The sequence below is a fragment of the Monodelphis domestica genome, chromosome 4 (assembly GCF_027887165.1).
Source record: "Monodelphis domestica isolate mMonDom1 chromosome 4, mMonDom1.pri, whole genome shotgun sequence".
Classification (NCBI taxonomy): domain Eukaryota; kingdom Metazoa; phylum Chordata; class Mammalia; order Didelphimorphia; family Didelphidae; genus Monodelphis; species Monodelphis domestica.
The window spans coordinates 143,343,648-143,355,861 of record NC_077230.1 but is presented as its reverse complement, the minus strand read 5'-3'; the positions used below and the strand labels follow the sequence as shown (position 1 = coordinate 143,355,861).

Genomic DNA, 12,214 nt, shown 5'->3' with positions numbered 1-12,214 from the left:
ATCCAGTCTTAGCTCAACAGCCTCTACTACGAGACTGATGTGACACAGTCTCTGTAGATAGATCATTTCACTTTTATAAAGGTCTAATTATTAGAAAAGTTATCAAAAATATTAAACTTAAAAATAACTTTACAATTTCCATTCATTACTCATTTTCCATTTGCTTTGATCTGAAGCCAAACAGTTGAAGACTGGTATATCTTCCACATGGCAACCTTTCATGTATTTGAAGCCAGCTATCATATCTATTTAAATATCATGTTTTAATCTGGGCAAATTACTTTAGCATTCTTTCCCTTTCACAATATCAGTTGCTAGAACCAAAGTCTCCACTAAAATTCCATTACATCAAAGTTTCACGGAATATCCTTTAAGCCCATCAAAATTGATAAGGTGGCCCAGAGAGGTATATAAGAAGGTTCAGGATGTGCCATGGAGTTCCTTTCAAATTCTCCCATGCTATATTCTAGACAATTCTGGTTCCCAAGGTAGCATGAGAAAAGTTTAGAATAATCAGCAGAAACATACCTAACTGGAACCTTTCAGAAGAAAAGTGTGGTCTGATTACTTTTAAACTTTAGGCAGGGGATATTAATCTAGGGTCCATGGGGGTCTAGAGATAAATTACTGGGAGTTCATGAGCTTAGATGGGGAAAACCTTACATCTTTCTTTCAATATAAATGGTTTTCATTGCAATCCTTTATATTTTATTCTATGCATTTAAAATTAGATTTTTTTTTGAGAGGGATCTATAGACCTCTCACTAGATTGTCAAAGCAATACTTGGCACACACACACACATACACACACACACACACACACACACACACACACACACACACACACACACAAAAGGTTAAGACGTCCTGCTTTAGAATATATACATGAGTGGCATCCTCATAACACAGACACAAACTCCATACAGAAAAAAAAAATACTCAGTTGCATGCATACATATATAAAATCAAATTCATCCTTTAAAAGAGGGATTGTGGGATGAGTATTTAAGGGAGCAGTGATTTTAAAAATGTATGTTCTGAGGGTCTTCTATGGATGTCTGTGGGCTAGTAGTTATTTTATTTCTGTAATGAATTAATAATTTACTTATGGCTAATAACATCACTACTAAGATAGTTCTCATCAAATCATTCATTCTGAAGGCCTTTCCCTACATTGGCAAGTGGGAGCAGAAGGCAACTTTTTGGTCCAGGAAGACTTTTTCAGCCTACTAAAATCAACCATGCACTGAAAAACATTTGAAACTGAGAGAAAAAAAGTATGATGGCCAAAGGACCAGCTTAGAAACCAGAATTGCCAAGTACAAAACCTGACTTAGACCTCTTAGCAATCTGACCACAGCAAGTGTGTTACTACTGTGTGGTGCAAATGCATTGTTGTGTGACACATTCATTGCAGGATGTGTGTAACCCAGGCTGGCACTGTACGTGCCATTGGGCACATCATCATGTGACGATAGCATGCCACTGGGTGTTCTTCCTTGATGCAGTTTGTGTGACAGAGGTTTATTTTATATGTTGTGTGATGCAGTTGTGTCATTGTAGGTGGTTTTGTGGCACATCCACATTGTTGTGTGATGCAAACAAGTCATTGTGTATTGTTCCATGATGCTGGTATGAAACAGGCCCAGTGTTGCATGTGGATGTGAGGTACAGGCACATCATCCATTGCATATATGTTGTGTGATACAGGCTGTTGTAGTGTGACAGAGGTATTTCATCACATGTTGTCATATGATGCTGACAGACCACATTCTCTTTGAGTGCAGGAAAGGCATTGTGTGTTATTACATAGTGACAGTATGTTAGCGTGATTCAGACCCATTGTTACATGGCACATATATGTTATTGCTTGCTATCTGATGCCAGTGTGACACATCCCTGTTATGTGATATAGTCATGTTATTAGATGGCACCTGTATGTCCTGTGCCATTGCTTGGTACAGATGTGTCACTAAATGGCACATGTATATAGGTATGTGTCATTGTGTATCAAAAGCATGTCATGTGCCACAGACTGTTATTGAGTGTCCCAACATGTTGCTAGCTGATGCAGATCTGTTGTTGCCTTTCTTTGGGGTCCTGAGGATGAACTTCTCTTTATTTTATTTATTTATTTTTTATTTCTAGCTGGCTTACAGCAAATACTAAGATACTCAGAGAAAGGAAGAGGTTGAGTGTGGACAAAGCACACGTCTGTTTCATGGGTTGTCTCTGTGGGCTACTTTTATGCTCCATATGTGAAATTAATATAAAAATATGACCACTTACCTGCATGTATGCATTAAGTAAGGATACAAACAAGTCATGTGATTAAAGGGCTACATGGGCCCCTGGGGTAGCACAACTCTTCCTGACCCGGAGCTCCAGTTCTCTCCCACTCTGTAGTGCTTAACGCTCCTCTAGAACCTCTAATGGGTACTGGTTCCAGATAACTCTGGAAGAGAGATTTTCTTTTTTTTTAGTTCAAGCAGCCTGGTGATTATTCTCTCTCTCTCCCTTTCAATCTCTTTCTCTTTCAATTTCTCCCTCTCCCTCCCTTCCTCCTCCCTTCTTCTTCTTCTTCTTCTCTCTCTCTCTCTCTCTCTCTCTCTCTCTCTCTCTCTCTCTCTCTCTCTCTCTCTCTCTCTCTCTCCCCATCTGAATCTCTCTCTCTCTCTCTCTCTCAATCTCTCTCCAACTTTAATAATAAATAATTATCAATTAATGTACAGTCTACAGTATCCAAGAAAATGTTTAATCCATTATATCCACAATTGAAGTACAGATATGTGAAAAGGTCTGAAAAGGTGTGTGTGTGTGTGTGTGTGTGTGTGTGTGTGTGTGTGTGTGTGTGTGTGTGTGAATTGGAGGGTGGGGAGGGTATTAAGCAATGATGACCTATGTCTTCTTTTGGGTCCCAGACCTGAAAGTCTGACTAGACCAATCTGCCACTCTCTAGGAGATAGAGATCCCACCATTAGCAGCAGGATTTACCACCTTGCTATCAAGCTGCTTCTTATATGACAGCTATTTTCATTAATTAATCCATTACACAAGAATCATTTACTAAAGACCATCTCACTCTGAATTAGGCATTATGCCAAGAACTAGGGATATAAAGAAAAGGGAAAAGGAAAGAGAATAATTATTAAATGCCCACCATGTACCTCTACACTACAGACCTGTACTGCGCTAAACACTTTACAAACATTATCTTATTTGATTCTTGTAAAATCTCTGTAAGTGATATTATTTTTTCCTATTTTACATTTTAAGAAACTGAGGTAGAGATTAAATGACTTGGCCTCCACAACCATTATTATCTGAGGTTGCATTTTAATTCAGGTCTTCCTAACTCCACTGTACCACCTGACTAAAGAAATAATTCCTACTCTCAAGGAACTTTTATTCTCTTGGCATAAACAATGTCTACATAAATAGTCCTATTCAAGAGGGATACTGCTGTAAGGTAGCTTATGGAGGGAAGGCAAAATCAGCCCATTATAGGTCTAAAAGGATGATAAACAATACTCCTAACCATAACCACTAAACAAAACCACTGTGAGGGAACTGAGTGCTCTCCTCTAATATCATTTCTAGGTTCTGGTCCAAGTATGGATTGAGGTCATTGGGGAGTGAGGTGAATAAGGAACCCTCTACACCTGAATTATGGGAAGTGGTTGCTTTGGTTGAGACTGATCTGCATTTAAGAAATAACTCCTGGATATTTATCTCATCAGGCCAAGCAGGAGAATGCCAGGACATATTTGGATCTTTATCTACTTTCTGATTTCAGATTCAGCATTAGGGGGCATTTCCTCCCTCCTCCCCTCATTAGAAGTCCTTACTCTTTCCTTGCTAATTTTTACCTTTCCTATCCAGAGAAGTGGCATGGCTAAGGGAAGTAAAAGAGTAATAATGGGTAGGAATTGTAGAGCACCCACCATAATTATGGGAACTGAAGAACATTTAACTCCTCTTAATAATGGTAATGGTGGATGATAATCATAATGGCAATGGATTCAGTACTTAGTAGAATCATATGGTTTCAGGGCAGCTAGGTGGCACAGTGGATAGAGAGCCAGGGTAGGAGTTAGGAGGACCTGATTCAAATCTGACCTCAGACACTTCCTAGTTCTGTGACCTTGAGCAAGTCATTTACCCACCAAATTGATTACCTAGCACTTACTATTTTTATGTATTAGAATTGATACGGACACAGAAGACAAGGGTTTAAAAAAATTATACTGCTTCAAGTATACACATCCAGCTTCTATGGTCCAAATAAAATCATGTTGTTTTAAGGCCAAGAGTTAGCTAATACCAGATCTATACCAAATCAATTTACTTCCTCTGAGATTTCTATAAAGTGTAAAAAAAAAAAAGTGTAAATGGTTATGTGCCATCAGTGACCACATACTTTTTTAAAAGTCTGTATTGTATATTGTTCAAATCCTGTGTGATATCTGAAACAATTGATTTACATGCTTAAGTATGTATGTGTATGGAGTGTTCAGGGAGGGGTAGTATCTCTAGTATGGAGGGCTTGTTGTTCCCTCCTAGGGCAGCTCTCTCCAGCCTCTGACCCTCACCTGACACCCAGCTCTCACTTGTGGCTCCCAGTAGCTGCTAGCATGCGGCAGTGGCCACACCCCAGGCAACGGCTTCTATAGACTGGCTAAACCTTGTGAGGGTAGCCATTGGGTTGTCGACCCCTGGTAAACCAGGGCTTTGCTCACCCAGCATGTGAAGACTGCTTTAGCCGAACAGACAGAAGAAGCCAATAAGAAGGTTCAATGGCTGAGATGGCGACACAGCAAAGCACTATGGAGTGCTCAGGGCATGTTGGAGCACAAAGGACAACACGGCCATCCAATGCAGCTGAGGAAGTCTCCAGGTGTAATGACTTTTCATGCCACTGGACCCAGGCTTCCAACGCTGAGAGAGTGGGACTGTCTCTGTGCATTGGCTTTTCCACTTAAATCTCCTTCATGCACAAGTATCTTTGTGCACACTCATCTATCCAAATCCCGTCCACCCTCTTCAAGACCTGCGGCGATGGGGGAGTGACGATGCAACAGGTGGAGGTGACCACTGGCAGTTGTAGTCTCGATCCTGCACATAGGTGGCCCATGGACCAGTGGTGGCTTGGTCCTATGGGCAGCAGGGACGTTCGGCAGCATCCTGGGTGACTGAGCAGCCCTCTCTAGGACAGCACTGCTCATCCTAATCAAGGGAGGGACTAGAAAAGGTGTCCCAAACATTGCCTGCCCTACAAACACCCGGTCAGCACACCGTGGCTGGCGGGTCATCCCTTTAAGCGGTCTAAATCAAAGAAGACAAAATACAAAGAAACTCCTACTAGGAGCATGGAACATCAGAACATTACTTGATAGAGAATACCCCAAGACCTGAGAGAAGAACAGCTCTAATCGGTAAAGAACTGGCGCGATATAACATCGACATAGCAGCCTTAAGTGAAACACGCTTACCAGAAGAGGGATCACTCAGCAAACCCACCACTGCATACACCTTCTTCTGGAAAGGTAGAGCCTCAAATGAAGACAGAATCCACGGTGTTGGCCTGGCTATCAAGACCAGTTTGCTCAAACAGCTGCCAGACTTGCCTATGGGCATCAGTGAGAGGCTCATGAAGATCTGTTTGCCTCTCAGCAAAGACCGGTATGCCACAATCATCAGTTCATATGCCCCAACACTGACCAGCACAGAGGAGACCATCGAGCAGTTATACTCTGACCTGAGTGCCATCCTGCACTCAGTGCCCACAAATGACAAGCTGATACTACTGGGAGACTTCAATGCCCGCGTTGACCAGGACCATGAAAGATGGAAAGGAGTGCTCGGCAAACACGGCGTGGGCAAAATGAACAACAATGGCCTACTGCTACTCAGCAAATGCTCAGAGTTCGAACTCACCATCACAAACACTGTGTTCATAATGGCGAACAAATATAAAACAACGTGGATGCACCCACGATCAAAACAGTGGCATCTCATTGACTACATCATTGTATGCCGGCGAGACATCCAGGATATACAGATCAGCAGAGCCATGAGGAGCTGAATTCTGGACAGACCACCAATTGGTTAGAGTGACTCTTCAAATGCGCATTGCGCCTCTCCATCCAAAACGTGCCCAAACAGTTCACGCATTTTACAATGTGAGTCATCTTAGAGATCCATCTTATTTGCAAACATTCCAGCCCTGCCTGGACATCAAGCTGTGTGTCAAGGGACCACTCCCTGGAAGTTCAACGAGAAATGGAACCAGTTCAGACACAGTGAAGGAAACATCAAAGGCAGTCCTAGGCCCCAAACAATGCAACCACCAGGACTGGTTCGAGGAGAACAACACTGCTATTGAAGACCTATTGAGCGAAAAGAACAAAGCCTTTATGGAGTGGCAAAATAACCCAAACTCTTCTCCTAAAAAGGACAGATTCAAGTCTCTCCAAGCCATGGCTCAGTGTGAGATCAGGAAGATGCAAGACCGATGGTGGGAAAAAAAGGCAGAAGAAATCCAGCCCTTTGCTGATATGAAAAACTACAAACAATTTTTCAGTGCCCTCAAGACTGTCTATGGGCCATTAAAACCCACCACCACTCCCTTGCTATCCTCTGACGGTGACACTCTCATAAAAGATAACAAAGGCATCAGCAACAGGTGGAAAGAACACTTCAGTCAGCTTATCAACAGACCCTCTTCAGTTGACCAAAGCGCCCTTGACCAGATCCCCTAAAATCGCACCATTGAACAACTTGATGTTCCTCCTTTAATAGAGGAAGTCCAAAAAGCCATTAAACAAATGAGTACAGGCAAGGCACCCAGTAAATACGGGATCCCAACCAAGGTGTACAAGGCCTTAAATGGAAAGGCGCTCCAGGCATTCCATGTAGTGCTGACCAGCATATGGGAAGAGGAAGATGCCTCCAGAACTCAGAGATGCCTCCATCATAGCCCTATACAAGAACAAAGGTACACAAGCAGCCTGTGACAACTACAGAGGCATCTCACTACTTTCCACTGTTGGAAAGATCCTCGCCCGTGTTATACTCAACAGACTCCTGTCATCTGTTTCAGAGCAGAACCTGCCTGAATCACAATGCGGCTTCCGACCAGATTGTAGCACCATCGACATGGTCTTCATGATGAGGCAAATGCAGGAAAAATGCCTTGAGCAGAACCTGAGTCTCTACATTGTCTTCATAGACCTGACAAAGGTGTTCAACACAGTGAACAGGGACGCATTGTGGGTGATCCTTAGCAAGCTCAGTTGCCTAGCAAAATTCGTCAAACTGATCCAGCTCTTTCATGTCGACATGACAGGGGAAGTCCTATCTGGTGGAGAGACTTCCAATCGCTTCAACATCTCCAATGGTGTGAAACAAGGCTGTGTCCTCGCTCAGGAACTATTCAACCTATCCTTCACCCAAGAAATACGTCATGCTGTGATGGATCTAGACCTGGGCATCTACATCAAATACCGACTGGATGGCTCACTATTCGACCTTCGCCGCCTGACCGCAAAAACAAAGACAACAGAGAGACTCATCCTGGAAGCTCTCTTTGCAGATGACTGTGCTCTCATGGCCCACCAAGAAAATCATCTTCAAACCATTGTGGACAGGTTCTCCACCACAACAAAACTATTTGGCCTGACTATCAGCCTCAGCAAAACAGAGGTGCTGTTCCAACCCGCACCAGGGAGGCCAACTAACCAGCCATGCATTACAATCGACACCACACAACTTTCTAATGTCAACACTTTCAAGTACCTGGGCAGCACCATCGCCAACGACGGGTCCCTAGACCACAAGATCAATGCCAGGATCCAAAAGGCCAGCCAGGCACTCGGGCGGCTGTGCTCCAAAGTCCTCCAACACAGAGATGTAAGCACTGCGACGAAGTTCAAAGTGTATAACACAGTGGTCCTCAGCTCGCTTCTGTATGGTTGTGAGACATGGACACTGTACCGGAAGCACATGAAACAGCTGGAGCAATTCCACCAATGCTCCCTCTGGTCAATCATGAGGATCTGATGGCAGGACCGAATCACCAACCAGGAAGTCCTCGACAGAGCCAACTCCACCAGCATCGAAGTCATGGTCCTCCAAACCCAGCTACGATGGTCTGGACATGTCATCCGCATGGACCCACAGCGAATACCAAGACAGGTATTCTATAGTGAACTGTCAGCTGGACTCAGGAAACAAGGCCGACCAAAGAAAAGATTCAAGGATCAGCTAAAGTCCAACTTGAAGTGGGCTGGCATTACACCAAAGCAACTAGAACTTGCTGCCTCTGTCAGAAGCAGCTGGCTTACCCACATTAACCATGCCACCACTGCCTTTGAAGATGAATGACGTTGATGTCTTGCCGCTGCGCATGAATGCCAACACCAGGCCACAACTGCACCTCCTGTAACAACTGGCGTCCCATGCCCCATGTGCCACAAACTCTGCGCCTCAGTCTTTGGACTTCAAAGCCACATGAGGGTACACCGTAAATGAAAACGCACAAAGACAATTGTCATTCTCTGTCACCAAGAGACTACTACTACTGCCATTGCTATTTCAATGTATACCTAACTCTTCTTCCTTCTTCCATTTCTCTTCATTGCTATTTCCCTCAGTGATTTTTCTCTGAGGGACTTGGGATATGAATGAATGAAAAGATGTGAATGATTTCTTGACTTTTGCTAATGCTTGGTCCACCACTGTTCTGGTAGGAAAAGGAAGTATGGTGACCAGAGTAAGATTTGGATCACTGAAAAAAGGGAAATAATTATCAGAATGCAAAACTAGACATCCTGAAAGTGAAATAAAAAATCTAAATGGGCATCTTCAGTAGTTTTTATTATTTGACTTCCAAATTAATTTCTACTTGTCATAAAGACCTGAGCCAAATTTTATAATTCAGCTTTCACATAGTCACTTAGAAAGTCAGGATATGCAAACAATATTTGAAATACCATGAATAATTACAAGAAATATTGATAACATTTACACACACACACATATCAAAGCCTAAATGAAAAATTATCACTTTAAATGAATTTGTAGTCTAATTTACAATTCTTTTTCTGTTTGGGCAAACATATGGAACAGTTAAATGCAGGTCAGTCTCTTTTCCAAATTCTAAAGAAGCATTCCATTGTTTTAATACTTGCCAGATTATGAATAAAGGAATGACTAGAGAGCAAGGACATCTAGAAGTTGGCACTTCCAATTTCAATGATAAAGAAAAAAAGGTTCCGTTATTGTAAGTATGTCAAAGGATCTTTTGGCACTTATAGATGAGGTAGAATTGTTTCTGTACTTTGCATCATGATTAAGAAGTTAAAAAGGCATCAAAGAAATGCAGAGCAGAAAGCAATAGACTCCAATTAGACTAATTTGACTGTAATTGCCATTTTATTAAGAGGCAAGAAAACTTCAAACAATAGAAAAATAAAACTTTTGAGAAGTATCCCCCAAATCACCAGATCTGCTTTCAACTGTTATGATTAAAATTCTCCAGGGACTGTATATAAATTTAAAATTATTTATTTATAAAAGAGAAAAAGGAAAAAAAAAACATATAATCAACTGTTCGAATTTAATTATTCTCAGTTTGCCATGCCAAAAACAGATGCACCAGAAAGAAGCTCCAGCTCCAAGAGGGCCAAGAGCCAAACTGCCCTCCCCCCCAAAAAAAAAAGTCCCTTCTCTTATAAAGTCATTGAAATCACTGCTTCTGCATTTCTCTGATTGGACAGACTTAACCTCTGTCCAGGTCAGAACCCAGTCTTCAGCCAGGAGTAACATGGGAATAGAGGCCAGCCTCTTATTCAAGTCCAAGAAGCCATGAGAGCTCTGGCACCCTCTATAGTATGCATACATGGCCATTCAAAGCATGGGGCTGATACTGACCAAAATGGGTTTTCAAATGGAATAAGGGATATAATTTATATTAAATTCACACTTCACCTAGATTACCATTCAATCATGTAGGGGACTGCTTCCTACTCCTCATCACCAACAATTGCTGTCCAACTCCCCCCAAAACCCTGGGAGTGGTAGTACTCCTAGATTATGAGTCCTACTTCCAGCCCAGACCTCAGAGTCATCATTTGGGGAAGTAACTCCTTAAAAGCAGCTCCCTGCCAACTTCCAGTAACTGAGCATCCAAGTCAGCCTAGTGTAAGCATCAATGTCCCCTGAAGGAAAGCTAAGAGAAGCTACAAGCTCCAGGGAAGTCAACCCAGCACTTCAGCTAACAGCTCCCCTCATTCTCTAAAAAAAGTAAGCTAAGGACATTGAAACCAGGATCCTTTGGAAAAGCAAGGCTTCTAGACTAGTGTCCTCAGCCATCTTTCTAGGAAGCAATCCGAGGGGAGATCCATCCTGGCAACTGAAGATGTAGAAAATTCTTGACACCTTTGCCACTATCAAATTATTCAACATCAGAAAAAGATATCACCTTGCCAGTGGAAATGACATTAAAGAAGTGTTGCCATGTGTTTGTCTGCTGTATATTAAGTGACTTGCAGTTGAAACCTTTCAGAAACCTTCCTGTTACCTTCTTCATTGGAATGTGAGCTCCTTCAGAGTAAGGACTAGCATACTTTCCTATATATATCTCCAGCACTTTACACACAGTCAGAACTTAACAAATACTTTAGTCATTCATTCATTCATTCACTCACTCATTCATATTCTAAAGTTTCCTTTTAGTCAGAGTTATCCAGAACAACATAATGGAAACTTGGGTTTATCTAGGTACTTTATTGAACGTCCATAGCTATAAACTATGGGGAATGAGCTTTCTGTCTGATAAAAGATCATATACTTCAGCTTGAATAGCCTGAGTCTTTTCTATAGTTATTACCTCCTCAGAGTGAGTACTTAATAAACATTTGCTGGCTGACATTCCTGATAGCTGCTGCACCTCTTTATTCAACCAGAGGAAGTCTGGGTATCCTTCAAATATCCTTAAGATAACATCCTTAAAATAAAATATAAAACACTAGTAACAATTATTCCAAATACCTTAGAATGGTCTTCTATGTCCTCAAGGGATTGAAGACTTATTTATTCATACTTGCTTTAAAGAGGTTAAAGTTAAAGTAAATGCCATTAAATGAATTAAAAAGTGGGGGAGTGAGGGACTTCTTCAAATCTTTAGATAGTAGGCTTCCTGCCCAAAAGGAAGCAAGAATATCCAGGGTAGTCAGTCCTCTGAAGTACAGGTGAAGTGGAAAAACATGTCATAAGGAAACTCCAAAGGAAAATTTTTTGGAACAGAGACAAGTAATAAAAATATAATAATAACTGGCATTTATATAGCAATTTAAAGATTGAAAAGTGTTTTACAAATATTATCTCATTTGATTCTCATTACAACTCTGGTTTGTAGGTTCTATTATTATCCTCATTTTATATATTAGGAAACTGAGGCATTCAGGGGTTGTGTTTTTCATAGACTTATAGGGCTAATAAATGTCTAAGGTAAAATTTGAACTCACATTTTCCAAAGTTCTATCCATCCTGAAAAATGGCTGCCTTTTAGAGCTGTGTTTATCTATAAGTTTAAGCGACAAATCCTAAAAAAAATTAAAAAATTAAAAAAAATAAAAAAGGTATTGTTGACATCCTGGCCTTTTTAAAAATAATTATTGGTACTTATCAATGACTCCTTCCTTCCAACCCAGAACTCTATCTTGAAGTCAAAGCAAAAGAAATAATACATTGAGTGTAAAACATCATTCATTTTGTACTCATTGTCTACTAACCTCTACGAGGATATATTAAGATAAGGATGCATCAGCTCACAATCCTTTTCTCCTACCTGAGAGGAGATGGAAGTAACCTCTCTGCTTACTGAAGTTTCAGGTTTCAATAGGACTTAAAATCCCAAGTGAAATGTTCAATTTACTTCAATGAGCATCAATCCAACACCTTCTTTGTTCAAGGGTTCAAAGTGCTTAGAATTCAAAGAAATGAAAACACAAACACCCACACTACTCACTTCCTGCCCTCAAGGACCATACTTTAGTGGAATATAAATTGTACTTAGAGAAGTATAATTCAAGGTAATTCAAGGAAGGATATTCCAGAGAAGATTTCCTCCTTAGAGGAAAAAGTATCAATAATAATTAAAAACTGCCAACATGTATATAATTTTAAAATGTTTATTTTTATAGATTACATA

At 41.1% G+C, this 12,214-nt stretch overlaps 1 protein-coding gene across 1 annotated transcript in view; it reads right to left on the bottom strand.

Moving 5' to 3' along the window:
- ARHGAP15 (Rho GTPase activating protein 15) overlaps positions 1–11,917 on the bottom strand; it is an 892,738-nt gene extending 880,821 nt beyond the window's left edge. The window contains exon 1 of the mRNA XM_056793814.1: positions 11,796–11,917. The gene's annotated coding sequence lies outside the window, so the exon portion shown is untranslated. The remainder of the gene's footprint in view (positions 1–11,795) is intronic.
- Between the last annotated feature and the right edge of the window lie 297 nt (positions 11,918–12,214).